Source organism: Bubalus bubalis, chromosome 23, assembly GCF_019923935.1.
Source record: "Bubalus bubalis isolate 160015118507 breed Murrah chromosome 23, NDDB_SH_1, whole genome shotgun sequence".
Lineage (NCBI taxonomy): Eukaryota > Metazoa > Chordata > Mammalia > Artiodactyla > Bovidae > Bubalus > Bubalus bubalis.
In genome coordinates, this window is record NC_059179.1 from 8,145,795 (window position 1) to 8,165,417 (window position 19,623).

Consider the following 19,623-nt stretch of genomic DNA (forward strand, 5'->3'; position numbering starts at 1 on the left):
CTGGATGGACCACCAGCTGGAATCAAGATTCGTGGCAGAAATATCAACAACCTCAGATAGGCAGATGATAGCACTCCAATAGCAGAAAGTGAAGAGGAACTTAAGAGCCTCTTGATGAAGGTGAAAGAGGAGAGTGAAAAAACTGGCTTGAAACTCAACACTCAAAAACAAGATAATGGCATCTGGTCTCATCATTTTATGGCAAATAAATGGGGAAAATGTTTAAGCAGTGACATATTTTCTCTTCTTGGTCTCTAAAAATCACAGAGAATGGTGACTGCAGCCATAAAATTAAAAGATGCTTGCTTCTTGAAAGGAAAGCTATGACAAACGTAGACAGCACATTAAAAAGCAGAGACATCACTTTGCCAACAAAGGTCCATAGAGTAAAAGCTATGGTTTTTCCAGTGCTTATATATGGATGTGAGAGTTGGACCATAAAGAAGCTTGAGTGCCAAGGAATTGATGCTTTTGAATTGTGGTGCTGGAGTAGACTCTTGAGAGTCTCTTGGACAGCAAGGAGATCAAACCAATAAATCCTAAAGGAAATTCACCCTGAATGTTCATTAGAAGGACTGATGCTAAAGCTGAAGCTCCAATACTTGGGTCACCTGATGTGAAGAGCCAACTCATTGGAAAAAATCCTGATGCTGGGGAAGATTGAGGGCAGGAGGAGAAGGGGGAAATAGAGGATAAGATGTTTGGATAGTATCACCAAGTCAATGGACATGAGTTTCAGCAAACTCCGAGGGACAGTGAAGGATCAGGAAGCCTGGTGTGCTGTAGTCCATCGAGTCACAAAGAATTGGACATGACTTAGCAACTGAACAACAACTCTAGTACGGAGAAACTTGTATTAATTCAAAGAAACCCAATAGATTTAAAATACTTAAAAGGATGACCCAGAGGGATGGGATGGGGAGGGAGGAGGAAGGGGGGTTCAGGATGGGGAACACATGTACACCCATGGCAGATTCATGTCAATGTACGGCAAAACCAATACAATATTGTAAAGTAAAATAAATAAATAAATAAAAATTAAAATTTAAAAAACATAAAAAATAAATAAAATAAAATACTTAAAGGATGTAAAGTTCTATCTAATCTTGAGCAGCAACTAAAGAAAGTAATTCCCATAAAATATTATTCCTAAAGACAGCAATGTCCATGAATGATTTGTCTCTATCTAAAAATGTCCTGATTCACTTATGTTCTAAATTCAAGCACCTCTAAATGACATTAATGTCCATATTTCTGTTTTTCTAGATTTTAGTTCATCCACCAACTTGAGAACTTTTCATTTGAGCAACTAGTTTCCTTTCTTTGTATAAACTCTCCCAGCACACCCATACCCCAGAGAAGTAAATAAAAGGAATTTTCACTCTGCCTCAAGACAGGCTAATGATTACCAGCAGATCCAAAGTAAAAATTATTGTGTTTTATCTTATGAAGATTATAAAATAGATGTTAACTGACAATGTGCTTCTGTTCATGACATAGGTTTTTCATGAAAACTAGGATATAAAGGATTTCCCTGGCAGTCCAGTGGTTGGGAATCTGCCAGCCAATGCAGGAAACAAGAGTTTGATCCCTGGTCTGGGAAATGGGATCCCATATGCCTCGAAGCGACTGGACCTGTGGGCTTCAACCACTGAACCCCATGCACTTAGAGCCTGTGCTCTGCTGCAAGAGAAGCCACTGCACTGAGAAGGCTGAGACCACAACCAGCAAGTGGCCTGTTTGTTGAAACTAGAGTAAAGCCCATGTGCAGCAACAAAGAGCCCACACGTGGCAATGAAGACCCAGCCAAATATTAAACAAACGAATAAAGTGAAGAATGCCAATGGTTTTTAAAAATGGAATATAAGAATCCACCCAAATAATATCAGAAGAAAACTCTGGTATCTAACATATTAGAATGAAGAATACAAACATAGAAGACATTTGGCACAGTGTAATTTTAAATTATGTTTGAATTCTTAGAAAGCACTCTGCCTTGTATATCACTGCAGCTTCGCAGGGAAAAATAATATGAAAGTTCACTAGCCCTGGGCCTTTATTTTTAATGTTCACCTAAGAGGCTCTGAAGCCCATGGTCTCTATTGGGAAAGTATAAAGTCATGAAAGATGGCAAGGGGCCAGTCAACATCTCCAGGATTATAGAGCAAGAATAAAATTAAATCTCCTTAGTGAGACCAAGACAGAGAGCTTATATAAGTTCTTCACATTACCCACATATTTTATTCATTACAAAGCTCAGCAAAAATCAGAAGCCTTTTCCTGTGCTAATACCACCTTGTAGAAATGAGAAAATACTAAAGACATAGGACTACTTAACCCTTTTTGGGCCCTAAGCAAGTTTGACCAGAACTGAATTTTAGTTGCTACCATAAGCAGATTTTTGATGAGTGAGAAGCTTAAACAAGTCTTGGGAAATATTGTCCCAGATAAAATCATTGTATTATATATATTTACATTAGAGAAGGTAGCTTAAAAATCCACTAATAAAAATTTCCATTTTCCAAAATAGTCTTTGGTATATATCAGCTAGAGATGTATGGTTTTAATACACAAAGAAGATAATGACATAAGAGACAGAGCTGAGTTGTTTTTGTTGTTGTTTATTTGCTGTGAAAAAGTATTACAAGCTGGCACTCAACCAATATATTTGATAAATAAAGATCAGCTCTTCCAGCTCTACAGGTAGAAAGTGCAGAAACTGCACAATTCTAAGAATGAACCTGGTTGAATTTTAGAGGAAAGTAATACTATTCCCTTTATGTGGGTAACATGACAATATCAAAACAAATTAAAAGCCGGAACAGATGCAAAGTTCACAGAGACAATCCATACTTGTAGTGAGATACACTTAGAAGAACAGACCACAGAACAAATAAAAACCTCTACCTGATGGGAAAATATGAATGTCAACTTGTTGAAAGAGTTCATGTTTTCCATAGGCAATAAACATTTTCTAGTCCCTTTCTGTGCCCAGCAGAAACATGTGATACCCTCAAAGGTATTGGATCTTGAGTTGAATAATGATTACCTATCCAAATTAACAAGGAGCCATTTATACTCTTAGGCTCAGTGGCAAAGAATCCTCTTTTGCAGGAGACTGCCTGCAATGTGGGAGATGCAGGTTCGATCCTCACATCGGGAAGATCCCCTGAAGAAGGAAATGGCAATCCAGTCCAGTATTCCTTGCATGGGGAATCCCACAGACAGAGAAGCCTGGAGGGCTACAATTCATGGGGTCACAAGAGTCAGACATGACTTAGCAACAAAACCACCATCACCACCAATTATAAACTTAAGCTTCATGGTTATGTGCCAGAAGAGAAAGAAATATCCACCAGACTATTCTAAACAGACATATCATATAACTTTTAAAATTCCAGCTAGGCATCTGTAGATGAGTCTTCCAAAGTTATTGGAGACATGGACTGAGTTAGTTATAACTTTGTTAGATAAAATTCAAGCCTCATGTATATTAGCTAGCTATGGAGTAAATAGGACATGAACATTTTATTAGAGAAGATATAGGGGAAAATCCAAGAAAAGTTGCAGAAGGAGGAAAATGGAAATGAGGATGGATCAGTGAATTGAGGACTAAAAGGAGACTTTTAGTCTCCTTTTCCATCCTAAGGAAATAGGATGCATAATAGCAAGAAGAAAGTGTGGTAGGTTAATGCATCAAAGATAACATTAGTATTTGATTACCTGGAGTTTCATGTTGGCCATTAGGAGAATTCTTATGTATCTCCTGAAAACTGATCAGAAATGAACCTACAGGGATGCTAGCTCTTGTGGATACTTCTTCATGGAATTCCTTCTGCGTGGATCACAAATAGCTTAGTTGTATTGGCCAAATAAGTATTCATAGTGATTGGGGTAGTGAGAGGAGTTGGGTGGGAGTAATAGTTACTATCAGGGGCCCAGTTCCTTATCTGCTCTCTAAATCCCAAAGTTGTTTCCTCATTTGACTTCAAAACCCAACCTGAACTAATGTGAGGCTATTTATAGTCTTTATTTGACCTAAAATAACATGTACACATTTTTCTGCAGAAATGTGATTGTGTTTGATTATAGGTGCTGCTCTCCACACTCAATTGGGGTTATTATATAATATGCAATATATGTACAACATTCCTTTTCTAAAGTGTGAAAAGTTATGAATTCTGAAACATCTGACCCCAAGGGTTCAGAAAAAGCCCTTGCAGATGGGTAGTATTAACACTTTACTCTGGATAAAACGTCTCCCTTTATTATGAGTGGGGCCTTGTGTAACAGTCACGTAGGGAAAGCACATACATAAAAAAGTATTTCTTACTCTCTTGGATTTTACGATAAGATTGTCCAGATGGACCTAAGAAAATGTCTATGGTGAGGGGGTCTTCCTTTCCAAAGCATAAGGCCCAGGTGGAGAAAATATGTAGGCCAAAACTAAATAAAAGAGGGGACCTTGGAATGAAGATCAAATCTAAAGGATGAGGACAGTTGCTTTCTTTTAAAATTCAAGGTGATAAATTTCCATTATATAATTTGATTCATGGGAAAGATTTAAACTTTATATTCCTAAATCTTAAGACAGTTTGTAGAAATCTTGTGGAAACTAACACATTTGAGAAATTGAAAAAAGAGGTTATGAAATTATTCCAAAAATAATTGGAACAGAAAATAATAAAAGTCCATGGAGAGAGAGAGAGAGCCAAGACCTAAGAAACAGAGAGAACAAGAACGCCTAGGTGAGGAAAGCCATAGTAATAAAGAATCAATTTCATTCCAAGCTTCCTAATAGTGAGGGAACTTAAACAAATACGTTACTTTTTTCTCATTGCATATATATATAGGAGTAGGAGGAACTCTTTTGGAGAAAAAAAAAAAATCCTGGCTTTGGATGGTGGGAGAGAAAAAAAAAGACAGCATGAGCATCATTGTACAACTAGCTGGCACCTTCTACAGCAGATTCACCAGGCAGAATGATTAAATACATGAATATTCTGTTACGAATTACTAAATATCCACTTTTATTGAACTATTAATATTTAAATGAGAAAACATTTCAGACTACTACTCAATTGAAAGAAAACCCAGGACATTTAAATCAATGAACATTTACCACTTAAGGGCAGGGGGACAATCTTTTCAAAAGTCTATGGTAGTTTCAAGTGTCCAACACAAAATTGATAAATAAACATTTGCTGAATGAATGTTTGGGCAGGGTTTCAGGGTTAAGGTGAAGATTTTTTCTTTAGAGAGATGAGCAATTTTTTTTTTTTTTCCACTAAAATGAATGTTTTAGTGATGAAGAAGAGCTACAAGTCTATTTTTAACTGCCTTATTCAGTTAGCATGGCAGGCAGTTGTAGACAGTGGACAATTGTGTATTCAGCCACACAAAGCATTTTAAGACCTATGAGTCTTCCCCAAACATAATGCTATAAAATGTCCTTTTGCTAAAAATACTGGAATCAAGTAATTATCTACTTTTGAATTTTAATGAATAGGCCATCTGTTCATTCAAATTGAAAAAATGAAATTTTTCTACAAATTAACTACTTGATGAGATGTCTCTGGTGACTAAATCTTCTGTACTGTTTTTTGTTAGGTTTAACCTAAAGGTGACACTTAGCATATTATTCCAAGTTTTATAAACTACAATATGGAAAAAAAAATTTTTTTCTGATCATATAATCATCACAGTTGTCTGTTTCCTTGACAGGCTATGTTATCAAAGGCTAATTTTTATTACCATAATTTCCACAAACACTATATTAAAATGAATCACCAGGAAGAAAAAATCTGCACATTTTCATCAGTGATGCTTATGACAAAGTTTTCATTCTAAACATTCTGATTTATGGATTATCACCATAATGATAAACAGCAAATGTTTTCAATCTCCTTTTCCTCCTTTCGAAGAACGTTGTGTTTTCTTTGTGCTGAGCTCTCCAATACAGTAGCCATTTTCCACATAAGCAATTTGAATATAATTAAAACTAAATAAAATTTAAATGTTGTTTCCTCAGTTGCTAACCATGTATCAAAGGCTACATGTTTCCACCACATTGAATAGTACACAATCTTTCTATCCTTTCCAAAGGTTCTGGTGGATATCACCGAAACATCCTTCCTGCTCTATTAAAAACAATACAACAGGTTGAAAAGGCAGTTGCTTACGCTAAGCCTTGTGTCACCAAATGAGCTCAGCTCTCACAAGCCACTGAATCTTAACACAGCCAGTCAAGAAGCACTTGACAGCTTCTGTTAGGTGATCAGCCTGCTGCTGCTGCTGCTGCTGCTGCTAAGTAGACCTTGCTATTTCCATTAGAAAAGTAACCTTGCAATAACCAATGCAGAAAAAATCTTTAACTTTGTATAGCTCCTCGGAGCACCTTTGTAGCTGCTAGATGGGATTCTGCCCAACACAAATGTTTGCTCAAGTAAACTTCTTAAAAATACGAACATGCCTCAGTTTATCTCTGAGCATGTCTTACCATCATCCCGCCAAAGAATCATTCCTTCTTTTCATCAGTGAGGACCAACTTTTCTCTTCAACTTTCAGTCAGGTCCATTTTGTCTAAAAACTCTTAAAGACATGTGCCCTGTGCCACCCTCTTCAATATAGCTCCTCAAAATATCACATCATTCTACAACTAGTTGATTTATCTAATATCTCTTTCAGTTTTTTTAAGTCTTTAGGATGAAAAAACGACAAATTGTGTACAGTTGTGGGAAACAAAAGCAAAATTGGTGGCACTTTATAAATAATGCAAAACAGCACCAAGACTTTGGCAGAAAATATACTTCAATCATACCAGCAGCTAAAGCTTTCAGTCTAATTAAAAATGAAAATGCTATTACAATCTGAAATTACATCTAAGTTATTGAATTAGTATGCCTGATATTACAGTTACAGAAAATATTCAAGATGCTGCCTTTCAGAAAAAAGCTTCCTTCTTCTAATTGGCCACAGATAAAGGCAGGGTTCTTACACACTATGTCTGAATTGAACCAGGACTGAACAATCTCATTTGAAATTTTAAGAAGTGGTTTTAAAAGTGTATACCCCCTGTCATGTGGGAATTCACCTATAAAGTAGAACTGGTTACAGAGATAACATAATTCAATTATTTTCTTCAAGCTTGATCTTTGCCTTTAGCTAGGGCTCCTATTTTATTCTAGCCCACAAGCCTCCAACACACATCAATACACAACAGAGTCTGTTAAGCAGGATGATGAGGTTCTTTGTCCTTGGCTTTTTTTTCCAGAACACTCCATGCTAAGACCCTCACTATTGCCCAGACCTCACTAATTTCAAGGAAATTTCTCATACTCAGTTCAGTTCAGTTGCTCAGTCGTGTCTGACTCTTTGCAACCCCATGAATCACAGCACTCCAGGCCTCCCTGTCCATCACCAACTCCTGGAGTTAACTCAAACTCACGTCCATCGAGTCAGTGATGCCATCCAGCCACCTCATCCTCTGTCATTCCCTTCTCCTCCTGCCCCCAATCACTCCCAGCATCAGGGTCTTATCCAATGAGTCAATTCTTTGCAAGAAATGGCCAAAGTATTGGAGTTTCAGCTTCAGCATCAGTCCTTCCAATGAACACCCAGGACTGATCTCCTTTAGGATGGACTGCTTGGACCTCCTTGCAGTCCAAAGGACTCTCGAGTCTTCTCCAACACCAAGTTCAAAAGCATCAATTCTTTGGCGCTCAGCCTTCTTCACAGTCCAACTCTCACACCCATACATGACCACTGGAAAAACCATAGCCTTGATTAGACGGACCTTTGTTGGCGAAGTAACATCTCTGCTTTTAAATATGCTATCTAGATTGGTCATAACTTTTCTTCCAGGGAGTAAGCGTCTTTTAATTTCATGGCTGCAATCACCATCTGCAGTGATTTTGGAGCCCAAAAAAATAAAGTCTGACACTGTTTCCACTGTTTCCCCATGTATTTCCCATGAAGTGATGGGACCAGATGCCATGATCTTAGTTTTCTGAACGTTCAGCTTTAAGCCAACTTTTTCACTTTCCTCTTTCACTTTCATCAAGAGGCTTTTTAGTTCCTCTTCACTTTCTGCCATAAGGGTGGTGTCATGTGCGTATTTGAGGTTATTTATATTTGTCCCAGAAATCTTGATTCCAGCTTGTGCTTCTTCCAGCCCAGCATTTCTCATGATGTACTCTGCGTATAAGTTAAATAAGCAGGGTGACAACATACAGCCTTGACATACTCCTTTTCCTATTTGGAACCAGTCTGTTGTTCCATGTCCAGTTCTAACTGTTGCTTCCTGACCTGCATACAGGTTTCTCAAGAGGCAGGTCAGGTGGTCTGGGATTCCTATCTCTTCAGAATCTTCCACAGTTTATTGTGATCCACACAGTCAAAGGCTTTGGCATAGTCAATAAAGCAGAAATAGATGTTTTTCTAGAACTCTCTTGCTTTTTCCATGATCCATTGGGTGTTCGCAATTTGATCTCTGGTTCCTTTGCTTTTTCTAAAACCAGCTTGAACATCCGGATGTTCACGGTTCACGTATTGCTGAAGCCTGGCTTGGAGAATTTTGAGCATTACTTTACTAGCATGTGAGATGAGTGCAATTGTGCAGTAGTTTGAGCATTCTTTGGCATTGCCTTTCTTTGGGATTGGAATGAAAACTGACCTTTTCCAGTCCTGTGGCCACTGCTGAGTTTTCCAAATTTGCTGGCATATTGAGTGTAGCACTTTCACAGCATCATCTTTCAGGATTTGAAATAGCTCCACTGGAATTCCATCACCTCCACTAGACTAGATTTGTTCGTAGTGATACTTTCTAAGGCCCACTTGACTTCACATTTACTAGGTATTTCCAATTGCCACAATAAGCAACTGGTATAATAGATCCCCCCATTTCCATCTTAATGGTTCAGTGGTAAAGAATCCACCTACCAATGCAGGAGACCTGGGTTTAATCCATGGGTCAGGAAGATCCCCTGAAGAAAGAAATAGCAAACCACTCTAGTATTCTTTCCTTGGAAATCCCATGGATGGAGGAGCCTGGCAGGCTACAGTTCATGGGTCACAAAAGAGTCAGACATTACGTAGCAACAAAACAACAACATTCCCACCCAACATGTATTTCTTCCTGAACTCCTTTTTCCCTCTTGTCATGATTCTTTACATAAGTATTTATTATACCCTTACATAAGTATCCATTATATTCCCATCATCAAAGAAATTCTGCCTTTTAAGGATTGTTTTTTTTCCCCAGCAATTAATGAACACACAAAGACTGTTCTCAGATCAAACTGGATTCACTTATTTGCAATAGGTGGATATATTTCTACTATTTTATAGAAGACAGATTGCTCAACTGCTGCTTTAACTAGACTTTAAAATATACAGTAGTTGCTAAGTGTTCTTCTCCAAGCACACCACAAATAAACTTTGAAGTAGTGTCCCAAAGACCTATGTCCCAAATTGATCCAGGTCAAGTAAACCAGGATCTAGAAGGTGGGGTGCTAACTTTTGCAGTTCTTAACATTCCCCAGGTGACTGCCATGTGCTGACAGACTTGGGCTTTAGGATCACTGCAACCAATGAAATATCTGATAAAAGAAAAGAAAGTAACCCCATAAGTGAGCTGACAAAGCCCACCTTTTTTGGGTGGGGGTGGAGAGAGAAGGGAGGACTTCTATTTTGAAAACCAAAAACAAGTTAATGTCATGGAAACTATGTATCAGAGGACCACGACAGAGTCATGGGAGCTATTAGAGCTGGTATGTTCTCACTAGAGTAAAAGCAATAGGAAAAATTTAGCGACAGAAGAAATTTAAATTTATAGAATTGTTAACAAATGTCTTCAATGAATAATGTTCTTAAAAAAAAGAAAAAAAGACGTTAAGGCAGGGACTGGCAAACATTTTTCTGTAAAGGACCAGACTAAGAGTATTTTAGGCTTTACAAGCCACACATTCCCTGTTGCAGCTACTGAACTCAGCTGTTGTGGTGTGAAAGCTCCCATAGATGGCACGTAAATGTATGAGCATGCCTGTGTTTTAATAAAACTTTATTTACAAAAAAGGCAGAGCATTGGATTTGATCTAACTGTCCTGTGCCAACTCCAGCATTAAGGGATATGGCATTTCTTAAAAACTATTATGATGAATTGTGGTTTCTGAAGATCCCTAATAATATCTCCCATCTCACAAGCTCTTCTAAAATATGCCCCTACCATTTCCTCCATCAAGAGGCGATTTCTATCCTGCAACCTTTTAGAATTTCCTATAACTGCTTTGGCAAATAGAATATGATACAGATAATGCTGGCCCAGCAGCTTCTGCTTCCCATCTCTTGGAATGCTCTCAACACAGCCCAGCCACCATGCTGTGAGATACTCAAGGTACACGGAGGATTGATGTGCAGGCACTTCAATTAAACCCCAGCTTATGGTCAGCACTGATTGCCAATCACATGATTGTGTAACTGTGCTCAGTCCCTCATCTTTGCAACCCCATGAACTATAGCCCACCAGGCTCCTCTGTCCATGGGATTTTCCAGGTAAGAATACCAGAGTGGGTTGCCATTTCCTTCTCCAGGGGATCTTCCTGACCCAGGGATTGAACTAGTATCTCCTGCATTGGCAGGCAGATTCTTTAACCACTGTGCCACCAGGGAAGCCAATCTTATCATTACATATGTGACCCACATCTGTCACTTGATTTATGTTTCTGACAGACAGTGCTACCTGGAATCGACATGTTTAGGGGAGATAAAAATTAACCCCCTTGGAAAAGTGAAAGTCACTCAGTCATGTCTGACTCTTTGCAACCCCATGGACTGTAGCCCGCCAGGCTCCTCTATCCATGGGATTCACCATGCAAGAATACTAGAGTGGGTTGCCGTTTCCTTCTCTGGGGGATGTTCCCAACCCAGGGATGGAATCTGCATCTCTTATATCTCCTGCACTGGCAGGTGGGTTCTCTACCATTAGAGTCACCTGGAAGTCCATCTTACGATTTTTAAGATCTTAAGATTTGGTTATCTTAAATATATATACTGGCCAAGCACCCATATAACTCTATTCCCAGTATCCATCTGACTACAATCACAGGAGGGATATTCCACAAGAAACACTTACTGAACCCAGGTCACCCACAGAACCACAGGAAATAGTTTTAAACCACTAAATGGTTTATCATGCTACAACATAAGAACAACTTTTTTGTTGTTGTTATTGTTCAAGGATTGAGGGCACTTTTTCAGCTAATGTAAATGCTTTTAATTAGATAGAATTTTAGCAATACACACAAGCAGACACTTTTTCATTCCTTCAAATTAAACAAATGTATTTCCTCTAAAATTCATGGATAAGTCTCACTTATGCCATATGTCCAGGTCACCCATAAGTACAATGGCCATATTAAGTAAATCCATTTAAAAAGTGTCCTAAAAGTTCTTCTTTACTCATGTTGATCATCATAAATTTAGTCATGGGTACTGTGCAGGGAAAGGCATGACCTGAGGAACTGTCTATGTTGTAGCTGGACCTTTAGCTGTTACAAAAGAAGAGTAGAGTGGAGTCAAATACTGCTATATCACTGTGATTCTGAGAAAGATCAGAAATCAGTTATGTGATCAAATTAGGTTAATCCTAATTTGAACTAATTTTTCTTTAAAACAATTAGATCCAATTAAAAAAAAAAAACTTGGTACTAAAAGTACATGGTGTTTCAGAATTGACACAGTATATTTCTAGAGTTGTTTCAAAACCTGAAACTTCCAGCACACGGCTTCATTTAGAGTGGATTCTCCCATTTTGAATGGTTGATTAACTCACCATCTATTCACACAATAATCATAATACTGAACAAATAAATCTGAGTATATTAATATACAGACTCTTTTGTCAAAAATAATGAAAAGAGTGAAAACAAATTTTACTGAAGAATTTAAGTTTTAACTAAGAATAACTCTGGATCACTTAAACTGGGAAGATTATTAAAGTGAGAAAACTAAATTCTAATGTGCTTCTGTGGATTCACTATAGAGACAGATGCTGAAATCTGAAAGAAATAGCCCAGAGGCAAGAATCAGGATTCTGAATAATACAGCTAAATACTGGAGAATATAGGAGACAAAATTATAAACCTTGCATTGAAAGGGATGAGAATAGGGAATATGACTCAGGAAAGCAATTTTCTTAGGGTCATCAAATATTAGAGTTGAAATATACATTCAAGGTCATAACATCCAATCATTTATTCTACAGATGAGAAAAACTAGATCCTAGGAATCTCAACAATGTGGTAAAGTAAAAAGGAAACCAAATTTCTGCTGGAGGAGAATCAGAACTAGAACTCAGTTCTCCTGTCTTGACTTCTTTTTGAGTTCCTGCCACTCCAGTGCTGCTGTTTTTAGAAGGATGAGGACTGATGAACGGAAGGGCAGAGTCATGCCTAGTCACCTCCCTATTTCAGAAGTAAGCACACACCTTATTACTAGGAGGATGGCCAGTGCAGAATACAAAAAGCACACTGGATGTTACGCCAGGTAAATAATGTCAACAGAATTTTGAAACAGTCCAGGTTCGATGCAGGATACAGGATGCTTGGGGCTGGTGCACTGGGACGACCCAGAGGTATGGTATGGGGAGGGAGGTGGGAGGGGGGTTCAGGATGGGGAACACATGTACACCTGTGGCGGGTTCATGTCAATGTATGGCAAAACCAATACAATATTTTAAAGTAATTAGCCTCCAATTAAAATAAATAAATTCATATTAAAAATAAAATAAAACTATATGAAAAAAAGAAACAATCATATAAAAAGTCTAAGAAAAAAGCAAGTCATACATTTTTGAAGAGAAAGAAAACTGATAAGCCTTAGATAAAACAAACATAATACTCACTTATTTCATAATTTCTCAGTCACAAATTTATAATTCCTCAGGAACATCAAGAACTCAACTGATTAAACATAAATTGAGATGGTCTAGATAGGAATAGAAGACTAGCTCTTAGGTCTTAAGTGTTTAGTTGCTTCTTTTTCTCAATACACTGCCTGGTATATTCACCATGGAACAGCAGCTGAGAATATAGAAATGAAATAGCTCTTGCTGAGGCTCAGAGTAAGAAAGGATTCAGGATTCAAGTAGCTAGTTACCAAGAATTTACTCTGGGAAATAGAGTTGTTTTAGAGTAGTCCCATGTTTCTCTTTTAAACTCTAAATAATTTTAATATTTCCAGTCCACATTTGTTGTACCCATTCTTTTTCTGACTTTATAGGCTTAAACCATCTCCTTTTCCTGATTCCATTTACCTGCTGTTGCTGCTAAGTCACTTCAGTTGTGTCCGACTCTGTGCGACCCCATAGACGGCAGCCCACCAGGCTCCGCCGTCCCTGGGATTCTCCAGGCAACAACACTGGAGTGGGTTGCCATTTCCTTCTCCAATGCATGAAAGTGAAAAGTCAAAGTGAAGTTGCTCAGTCGTGTCCATCTCTTAGCAAACTCGTGGACTGCAGCCTACCAGGCTCCTCCATCCATGGGATTTTCCAGGCAAGAGTACTGAAGTGGGGTGCCATTGCCTTCTCCATCCATTTATTTGAGGTAGAGCTAAAAACATCATTTCCCTGCAATTTCCACTTTCTTGACTGCTTTCTTTGCCCTTTTGTAAATTTTTAGGTGTTTTCTGCCTTTCCCAGAGAAGTGTCTTTAGAGACCTACTTCACAATACGCACCCTGAATCTTTATGTGCCACTTTCAGATAAACACAAGTGCTTTTTGGACTGCAGTGTTCCAGAATGGCTCCTGGATTCTTCATATTACAGCTTGGAAATCTCAGAATGTCCTGGTCTTGAGAATCTCAAAGAAGCTGCTCATGGATATTTACATCTGCATGGCTAAAATTTTAGACTGTGCTCTGCTATGAAAGATTTAAATGTCTGGAATTTTAGTGAAGCTATTTCTATACCTCTTGACTGTATTTGGAGACCCACTGATAATTTTACCCTTTAAGCAGAATACCAAGCTGAGGTCTACAGGTGGGACAGATGTTCTCCAGTCTGGAGTAGAGAACTGTGATAACAAACAGCACTATCACTGAGGCAGAAACACAGATGCTACAGGTGGAAGAGAATTAAGGCTCCTGTGTATCAGTCTAGGAATCTTAGGAGGTAATGGTTGGATTTAAAGAGAGAGACGTATTAATACATTCTAACATCTTTTTATCTCATTATTTCTTCAGTTCAGTCATGTCCAACTCTTTGTGACCCCATAGACTGCAGCATAGGCTGCAGTCCATTACCAACTCCCGGAGCTTACTCAAATTCATGTCCATCAAATTGGTGAAGCCATCCAACCATCTCATCCTCTGCTGTCCCCTTCTCCTCCGACCTTTAATCTTTCCCAGCATCAGGGTCTTTTCCAGTGACTTGGTTCTTTGCAGTAGGTGGCCAAAGTACTGGAGTTTCAGCTTCAACATCAGTCCTTCCAATGAATATTCAGGACTGATCTCCTTTAGGATTGACTGGTTGGATCTCCTTGCAGTCCAAGGGACTCTCACGAGTCTTCTCCAACATCACAGTTCAAAAGCATCAATTCTTTGGTGCTCAGCTTTCTTTATAGTCCTACTCTCACATCCATACATGACCACTGGAAAAACTATAGCTTTGACTAGACAGGCCTTTGTCGGCAAAGTAATGTCTCTGCTTTTTAGTATGCTATCTAGGTTGGTCATAGCTTTCCTTCCAAGGAGCAAGCGTCTTTTAATTTCATGGCTGCAGTCACCATCTACAGTGATTTTGGAGCCCAAAAAATAAAGTCTCTCACTGTTTCCATTTTTTCCCCATCTATTTGCCCCATCCGGGACAGGATGTCATGATCTTAGTACACCGTCTCTTGGTACAATTAAAACACACAGGTAGGAATAATCATTCACATCTGATGAAGAGACTGAGGTGTAGCGTCGTCACAGCCATCCCATGACTACGCACTTACAGCCCAGTTTCAGTGCAGGGGCCTTCGTCCTTATCTCACAGTTCCCCAGCATATGATGCTACTACACCAAGAGGCAGAGGCAGAAGATGTTTTGTGAGAGAAGAAAAATATTCTCTGAAATTACCTATTTGACGACAAATGCTGATTCCATATCTAATATGTTTCAGAATTCATATCTGAAGCTGCCAATTTGAGTAGTTTCTCATTTTTAGGGAAAAAAATCCCAATTAATTGTTGGTTCCAGGTAGTTTTTAGCTTTTCTGATTAATCAGATTTGCCCTTTACTGCAATCTGGATATTTCCCTAGAGAAAAATCAAGTCCTCTATTTAATCTGTGAAACTGTTCATTTATAATTTACGATTTGAAGTTCCACATGTACTATAAATCTGGCGATTGTAATGATAGAAGCCTTTAGAATTCCAAATGCAAGACAGCTATTGAAGGGCAGAGCCTTCAATAGGCAAATTTGAGTCAGATAAGGAATAAATATAAGCTATAAAGATAAGGATTACCCCAGCACAGGGTCAGTCAGGTGATCGAGGTCAGCATCAACCATGGTCAGTCATGTTGATAGTATGAACCCTTGATGTGAGGGTGTGTGTGTGTGCACACATGCGTGCACTCACGCACACTCAGTGGTTCAGTCTTATCTGACACTTTGCAACCCCATGGACTGTAACCCACCAGCTCCTCTGTCCATGGGATTTTCCAGGCAAGAACACTGGAATGGGGCACCATTTCCTCATCCAGAGGACCTGCCTGACCCAGGGATCAAACCTATACCTCTTGAGTCTCCTGCATTGGCAGTCTGATTCTTTGCTTCTGCGCCACTTGGGAAGCCCTGATATGATGAAAATGATACTTTATTTCTGTAGTTTTCCTTCAAAAAACATAACCTCAATCTAATGTTGAGAAAAGCAGACAAATCCAGCTGAGGAACATTCAAGAAAATATCTGATCAGTACTGTGAAACTTGTTAAAGCCAAAAAAAGCCTGAGAATCTGTCACAGCCAGGAGGAGCCTAAGCAGAGACAGGGATTAAACATAAAGTGTAATCTTCAATGGGATCTTGAATCAGAAAAACAACATTAAGTTTGTAAAACTTTTTGATATAACTATAAATTTATAGAATTTATTACCACGATAGTAGTTCTTTGAGAATAATCTAGTCCTGTTTTTTTGAAATCATATGTAATTAGACTTTGCAACATGTACAATTTTTCATATGTAGTTCGATCTTCATAATTTTATATTTGCTTCCATGGTGGCACAGTGGTAAAGAATCTGCCTGCCAATCTAAGAGATGCAGGTTTGATCCCTGTGTCAAAAATATCCCCTAGAGAAGGAAATAGCAACCCACTCAAGTATTCTTGCCTGAGAAATCCTGTAGGCTACGGAGCCTGGCAGGCTACAGACCATAGGGTCGTGAGAGTTGGACACGACTTAGTGACGAAGCATCCCCCATCAACCAACAAAACATAAATAAAAAATGGGCTCTAGTTATTAAAAATATATCAGTATTGGTTCATTCATTGTAACAAATTAGTACATTAATGTGAGATATTTATAATGGTGAAGCTGGGTGCAGCATACATGAGAACTCTCTTTGCATACACGCATGTGTGCTAAGTCACTTCAGTCATGTCCAGCTCTTTGCGACCCTGTGGACTGTAGACTGCCAGACTCCTCTGTCCATGGGATTCTGTAGGCAAGAATACTGGAGGGGATTGCCATGCCCTCCCACAGAGGATCTTCCTGACGCAGGGATCAAGCCTGCATCTCTGCACTGGCAGGTGGATTCTTTACCACTAGTGCCACCTGGGAAGTCCAGGAACACTCTGTACTAGTTTTAAAACTTTTTTGTAGAGTGAAAACTCGTCTTAAAGTTTATTTTTAAAAAGTCTGACTAGCAACCACTACGTTCCAAACAGTAATGATCATGCTAATCACCTGGGGATCTTGTTAAATGAAGACTGATTATGGTAGATTTAAGACAGACCCCAGGAGTCTGTATTTCTAAAAAGCTCCTGCTGCTGCTGCTGCTGCTAAGTCACATCAGTCGTGTCCGACTCTGTGCGACCCCATAGACGGCAGCCCACCAGGCTCTCCCGTCCCTGGGATTCTCCAGGCAAGAACACTGGAGTGGGTTGCCATTTCCTTCTCCAATGCATGACAGTGAAAAGTGAAAGTGAAGTCGCTCAGTCGCGTCCGACTCTTCGTGACCCCATGGACTGCAGCCCACCAGGCTCCCCTGTCCCTGGGAGTCTCCAGGCAAGAGTACTGGAGTGGGTGCCCTCCACTGCCGCCAGTGCCCTCTCCAAAAAGCTCCTAGGTGAGGCCAATGTTCATCCAACAATCAATCTAAGTAGCAAGGTTCGAAATCTAGTGCAAGGTTTCCCAGTCTCTGTATGATTATCATTTTGGCTGGATAATTCTCTGTTGTGGGGACTATTCTGTACATGAAACAGCATCTCTGAGTTCTACCCACTAGATGACAACAGCCTCCCTTTCTCCCAGTTATAACAACCAAAAAACAAAAAGTTTCTAGGCACTGCTAAATATTTTCTGTGGGGAAGGGAGTCACCTCCATTTGCAAGCCACTTGATTTAGAGGATTCATTAAAATGTGACTTTTAGGAGGCTACTTAGAGGGCTGTTTAAATACTTGTAATATTTTTATGCTTAGTAAGTATGTTTCAGGCTTCCAGAACACATAACTAATTATTTTATTAAGTTTAGTTACTAGGAATCATCAATTCACTACCACCATAAAATAGGACTTAATATGGTTTCTATCTTCTGGGAATTTACCATTAAGCAGAAGTTGTGTGACATGTTAGATGCATAGGAAGATAGCGAACTAAAAATATATTAGCCAGTAAATTAGGCATTTAAAATAAAAGCTGAATATAAGACTGGATGCCACAAACAATATATTTGTATGGCTTTAGACAATTTACAGAATGTTTGTACATGTGTCAACTCATCTGAGCCTGCTACGTACCCTTGGGAAGATACATTATCCTAGTTCGGGAAACAAGTTCACAGCAGTTACTTGCTCAGTATCAACAGAAAATTCAAGTAGAATAAAGATCAGATCCAAATATTCCAAATTCTAAGTCCCCATGATATCTTATATGAAAAAGTCTTCTATTAGTTAAGCCTAATAGTTAGGCTTCAAGAGGAAAGATAAGACTTTATCCAGACAGTAGAAGGGACAGAATTCTGGCAGTCAGCTTGGCTAACAAAGATACCTGAAGATAAAACATAAATAACAAAGCAATTGATAGAGAGGAAAGATAATTGGCGGTACAAGTCAGTAACAAGGCCTACCTTCTAATTTCATTTCTGGTAACTGTGACTCAGGCAACCTCTGGCAAATCAGTTCACTAACCTGAACACTACCTTCTTTACTCTTGTTATAGGGATATTAGAATTTAGGCTACAAGCCTCTAGTGGTGATTGGATGGCTTATGCCTAGGCAAGTTGAGTGCGCAGGCAAGGAAGATTGCACATGTTACTTAATCCACCAAGCATGATCTTAAGACTCCAGCAAGTCAAACTGAACGTGTCCATGTGTCTGTTGGTTCTGAGGCTCACACCCAAAATTGACAGCGGTATTAGCTCTAACTATCAATGCTGGTGTTAGATTAACATGCCCTCAGTTCCCCTGTTCCTTCTAAGAATTCATTAGGAGCCTTTTTCTTTCCCCCACAGTGTGCCCAATAAAGTCAACTTGAAATGTCTTGTTTAAGCTCAATGGATGCTAGTCACACCCTTTCCCAAGGTACCTCAGGAAAAAAAAGGAATCAGGGAGTTGCAGTTAATTTTGTTCACTGAGCACTTAACCTTTTGAAGCATGCTTATCTGGCAAGGAACTGCAGCACCAGTAGGTAGAAAAAAATACAAAAGTGCAAGTGGGGGAATTGCACAGACAGTTCTTATATACTTTAAACACAGATGTACACGCAAACCCCAAGCACAAAAATCCTTCCTTTCGTTCTTATGCTTGTCCCTTCACAGATTGGACATTGATCAACAGCAGTGGTAGCTGATAATTACTTTGTGGCTGCCATATGTCATGGACTGGGGTGAAAAGCAACTTACAGACCCTCTCAATCTTCCTAACATCCCACAAATGAGTTAGTATCTTTACTTTACAAATGATTGATGACTAGACAGGTAAATGACTCCTTGGAAGTCACAGCAAGCCAACCTGTTTAAACCTTATTATACTTTAGCACTTATCCAGTTCTACCAGCAGCCAGTTTTCATGTTTAAAGGTTCCCGTGTTAACCAGGATCCTACGAAGACAATCTTTAGAAAGTAGCTGAGGAACATAAATGGTATCTGCACAACCTACCCAAGACCAAGACGAGAGGCAACAAACTCAGGCGCCCAGCTAACTCAGGACGGCTAACTTTGTAGTGCTCAACACTAAATCCACAACAGCACCGAGCACTGGATAGTGAAATCACCTGCTAGCTCTTTGCGACTTCCCAGCATACCTCATGCTTCTTGAGGTTAACCCATTCATCACACCATCCCCACCACCCAGCATAGTTGCTGGTATGGTACTGTGATGTGCTTAGTCGCTCAGTCATGTCTGACTCTTTGTGACCCTATGGACTGT

At 39.2% G+C, this 19,623-nt stretch overlaps 1 protein-coding gene across 4 annotated transcripts in view; it reads right to left on the reverse strand.

Moving 5' to 3' along the window:
- The window catches only part of PRKG1 (protein kinase cGMP-dependent 1), a 1,428,274-nt gene that overhangs the window by 913,058 nt on the left and 495,593 nt on the right, over positions 1-19,623 (reverse strand). The window contains exon 1 of one of the 4 annotated variants that reach the window (XM_044935212.2): positions 19,354-19,505. The exons of the other annotated variants lie outside the window; for them this stretch is intronic. The gene's annotated coding sequence lies outside the window, so the exon portion shown is untranslated. Of the gene's footprint in view, positions 1-19,353; positions 19,506-19,623 lie in introns of those variants that run through there. 4 annotated transcript variants of the gene reach the window in all.